The following is a 5,631-nucleotide window of genomic DNA, read 5'->3' on the forward strand; positions in this document are numbered from 1 at the left end:
GGTTTATACGTACACTCTTGTAACAGATGCAACGTAAACAGTTTGATCAACTTTCTACCGTACTAAAAATATATCGCGAAAGTATTGATAAAATAACATATACGAGTACCGTGTTGTAAACTATTGTCGCTGCCGCATCGCGTGGGTGCCTACTAGTGTGTGCATATATATATATATATATATATATATATATATATATATATAGGGAGAGGATCAAGAGAAAACTTATCTTTAGAGAGAAAACTTAAAAACTCTTGAAAAATTATTTTTAATTAAAAATAAAAAATTATTTTCAAAATTCTGTTTTTTCATTATTCTTATATTTTCTTACCCTTTACTCGAAAAAAAAAACCCTGTTGTAATGCACATACGTATTACCGTGCGATACCGTTGTATTACACATGTGTATTACCATGTATTTTAAAGTTCAATAATGTTTAATTGCATATATTCAATACTTGTGTATTGTATATGTGTAGTAGTATTGTACTATATGGAAAAAAATAATAAAATAAAAGTTGATGTAGTGCAAATGTGCGTTAATGTTGTATTACGCATACGTACTAATGCGTATTTGATGTGCGTATTAGTTTTTTGTTGCATATATACAATAGTGTGTATCAAATATGTGCAATAGTGTTGTATTCTACGCAATACAACACTTTTGCATATATGCAATGCACACAATTACACATGTGCACTACACCGACGAGGTTACCGACAAGTTTGTTTGTTTGTTTGTTTGTTTTTGGAACCAATAACATATAAGAATAATGGAAAAGAAACTTTAAAAAAAAGTTAAAAATAGTTTTTTATGAGTTTTTAAGTTTTCTTTTTAAAAGAAGTTTTTACTTGATCCAATCCATATATATATATAATATATATATATATATATATATATATATATATATATATATATATATGTGGGATCTAGAGAGAACTCCTCTTAAAAAGAGAACTAGAGAACTAATAATTTTTAACTTTTAAAAAAAATATTTGTGATTTTTTTTTCTTTCCTCCTAATAAGTTGATATTGTTCCTAAAAAAACATCAATGTAGTGCATATGTGCACTAATGTGTATTGCATACATACAATAGTGTTTTATTGTATATAATACAACACAATTGCATTATACAATACACACTATTGAATATATGCAAATACAACACTAATAGTTGTACTCAAAACACACTATCGCATATACCTAATACAACACTAATGCACATATGGACTATATTGGTTTTTTGGTATTTTTGTATATAATATAACGCTATTGCATCAATACAATACAAAAATTGCATATATGCTATCCAACATTATTGCACATATTAAAATACACACTAGTGCGCATATGCAAAAAAAAAGTCAATGTATTGCATATGTGCACTACAACGAGTTTTTTTATTATTATTTTTTTGTTTTTTTCGAGTGAATGGTAACAAAATATAAGAATAATAGCAAAAACGAAAATTAAAAAATATTTTTTTAATTAAATTAAAAATATTTATTTATTAGTTCTCTAGTTTTTCTCTTTAAAGGAGTTCTCTCTTGATCCTCTCTCTCTCTCCATATATATATATATATATGATAAAGATCCTAAGAGAACCATTGTCAAATTGAGAACTTTGAGAATCATTTTGGACCACTAAAAAAACCTCAAAAAAAATATTTAAAAAATTATAAAACAAAAAAAAATGAAAATTTTAAAAAAGTAAAAAAACCAAAATTCTTATATTTCATTCCGATTTCATAAAAAAAAATCATAATTTTTTTTTCTTTCTAATTCGTATGATACCTATACACATATGTATAGTTTCATTTAATCTCAAGTTACGTAAAGTACACATATGTATATTATTACTTACCTTAAATTATACATATGTGTATAGGAAAAAACATGTGTGTACATATTATACATATATGTATAATAAAAAAACTGATTTTTTTCTTTTTAATTCGTATTATACATATACACATATGTATACTTTCATTTAATCTTTACTTACGTAATGTACACATATGTACATTATCATTTACCTTAGAATATAAATATGTATATAGGGAAAAAACATGTGTGCACATATATGTATATATTATACATATATGTATAATTTAGCTAAACCGATAAATTTTTTTTTACGGCTTTTTTTAGAAGCCGGGGTGATAAATAAGAACTTTGGTTTTTTTATTTTTATGTTTTTTTGTTTTATGATTTTTTTTATTTTTGGTTTTTTTATGGTCCAAAATGGTTCTCATAGTTCTCAATTCCCAAAAAGTTCTCATATGATCCTGATCCTATATATATATATATAGGGGAGATTTCAAATGAGAACCCCTTTGAGTTTTAATAACTCGAAAGAACTCAGTGTAACGATTTTTTTTTCTGAATTTTTTTTACACATGCGTAATATATGTAAGTTACATACACGTAAAAAAATTACAGAATTTTTTACGCACCGAGTCAATTTTTTACACATGTGTAACGGACGTAAAAGTTAGTGTAACCACTTACATATTTATTCTCTCTCATATTTTGACTTTTTTGTCAGATTTAATCTCAACCACATATTCCAATCCATTTAATTAAATGTGTGGTCTAGAATAGAGTTTTTAAGTTCTTACAACTCAACATGGTTATCAAAAAATCCCTCCCCTATATATATATATATATATATATATATATAGTTAGGTTAAAATAAAAACACATTTGAGTTGTGAAAACTCTAGAAATCCATTCTCAACCATATGTTTTTTATTAAAGTTTGAATCTTGCAGTGCACAATTAAAGTTAATAAAAAATGTAAACATAAATATAACTTTTTCTCTTTTCTGAAAACATATATTAAAATTAGTAAAAAAAACGTTAAAAAATAGCAAAACAATTTTTTTTTAATTTTTCGATGTTTTGTATTAAATGTAAGAACATATATTACATGTGAAAAAAAAGAACAAAAAAAAAAAAACCGATGCTACATAGGGTTTTCACAACTCAAATGAGTTTTCATTATATACTTTCTCTATATATATAGTAAGATCATAAGAGAACCCTTGACAAATTAAGAACTTTGAGAACTATTTTGGATAATTAAAAAAAATCTCTAAAAGAATATTTTAAAAATTATAAAACAAAAAAAAATTAAAATTTTAAAAAAATAAAAAAACCAAAATTCTTATATTTCATTCCGGTTTTATTAAAAAAAACCCAAATTTTTTTTTAATTCCTATTATACATATACACATATGCATACTTTTTATGTAATATTTAGTTTACGTAATGTATACATATGTAAATTATCATTTAACTTAAATTATACATATGTGTATAAAAAAAACATATGTGTACATATATGTACACTACATTTTATCCCCCGTATTACAGAGGTTGTTTTATATTATTCGTTTTTAATATTTATATATGTATATTTGGATTTTAATTTTATTTATTGCAAGAAAGTTAATAATTAATATACTTGAGTTTTTATGATAAAATGGTTTCACAAATAAATGTTATGTTATAATCTGATTTAAAAGCTATATGGGTTTGGTGATCCCCATTATCCGTTTATTTTCTTTATTATAAAATTTTTCTTAATTATAAATAATATTTTTTTAAATAAAATAGGATATTAATTTTTAGTATATCCCTATTTAATAGGATTTTGATATCAAATATTTTATGAGATTAATTTTTAATATAATGAGATGTTATCACCCGTTTAAGAGCTATCTGGGTTTGGTGAGACCTTTACCCGTGAATTCGGGTCAAATGAGTGATAAACCTTTATTTACAAATAAAGCAATCTGATGGCTTGAGAGAATGGTTGTTTTACATTTTTCGTTTTTTAATATTTATTTTTTGGATTTTAATTTTCTTTATTGTGAAAAAGTTAATAATATACTTAGGGTTTGATGATGAAAGAGTTTCATAAATAAATGATATGTTATAACCCATTTAAAAGCCATCTGGATTTGGTGACTCGTGACCCGCTTATGTTTTTTACTATAAAATTGTTTATTAATTATAAATAATATCTTTTTTCTTTTTAAATTAGATATTAAATTTTAGTATATCCCTATTTTATAGGATTTTTCATATCAAATAATTGGTAAGGTTAATTTTTAATTTAATGAGATGTTATTACACGTTTAAGAGCTATCTGGTTTGGTAAGACCCATACTCATGAATTTGGGTTAAATCAATGAGAGGCCTCTATTTAAAAATCAAGTAATCTGGTGGCTTCCATAAAAAAGGGGAGCGACCACATCGCGACACATAGGATTTTAGGGGTTTCATTTATATATATTATAGATATTATACATATATGTAAAATTTAGCTAAATCGAGAATTTTTCTTTGTTTTTTAGAAACCGGGATGATAAATAAGAATTTTGGTTTTTTAACTTTTTTTATTTTTGTGTTTTTTTTTTGTTTTATGATTTTTTTTTTATTTTTGGGTTTTTTGTGATCCAAAATGGTTCTCATAATTCTTAATTTTCAAAAAGTTCTCGTTTGATCCTGATCCACACTCTCTCTCTCTGTATATATATACACACACACACACACACACACTTGTTGGAGGCAAAGTTGTAAAGAGTGAAGAGCTGTTTGGTTCATTCATATCTGAATGAGCCAGGTCTGAATAAGCCTCTGTCCCATTCAATAACAACATGAGTCTGAATGATTCAGACCCAATTTTAATTATTTAGATGTTTTTCCATCTGCAACCAAACAGTTGGAAGTTTGAATGAATCAGATGTTTCCATCTGAATAGTTGGAGAGGGTTTTTTTTTTTTTTGTGTTGTCTTTTATGTATGAGTTTGTTTATTTTATAATATTTTTCTTTTCTCTAAATAAAATAAAAGAAAAACTAAATGTTTAGTTTATTTTAACTAAATTAATAGTTTATAATTTTTTTAGTTAAAAAAGATAATTAACTAAATGCACAATTAAGTTTAGTTTATAAGTTTTTATTTATGTTTGCTTAGTTTTATTTAAAAAATAAATTTTTTAGGCTAGGTTGGGCAGACCATTGCTAGTCATTAGGGTCGTCTAGGATAGTAGAAAGTAAAAATAATATAGCAGTGCAGGGTTAAGAGTAGTTCAGGATTTGTAGAGAGTAAAAATGGCAATACAGGGTTAAAGGTAGTCTAGAATTTGTCAGTGCTAAGGATAGTTTCACTACCCTTAGTAACCACTCTCTCCACCCTAAACAATATTAGCACGATATAACATATTTTTGGACCTGTTTGAAGATGACGTGACATATAGATGATTATATTGTATCATTTTTATGAGCATGGAAAATTAGGAATGGATGTAATTCTTGTTTTATCACTCTTTTACCAAAGGCAAATGACCATGACCCACACAAAAGATAGACGAGAAGTCCGATTAATTTTTTTTTTCAGAAATTTATCATATTATAAATAAATAGAAAAAAAATTTCAATGTCTAGATTACATCGAAACAGAAGGCAAGTGGGCAATAAGCTGTGCCGCTAAATAGAAAAAAAAATTCAATGTCTAGATTACATCGAAACAAAAGGCAAGCGGGCAATAAGCTGTGCCACTACCCCTTTTTAATTGCAAAACTCAATCTTTTAAAAACTATATTTGCTGATCTTGGAGTG

Source organism: Bidens hawaiensis, unplaced genomic scaffold, assembly GCF_021521415.1.
Source record: "Bidens hawaiensis isolate Kalapana, Puna unplaced genomic scaffold, B.hawaiensis_p1.1 tig00005013_1, whole genome shotgun sequence".
In the NCBI taxonomy this organism is placed as follows: Eukaryota; Viridiplantae; Streptophyta; class Magnoliopsida; order Asterales; family Asteraceae; genus Bidens; species Bidens hawaiensis.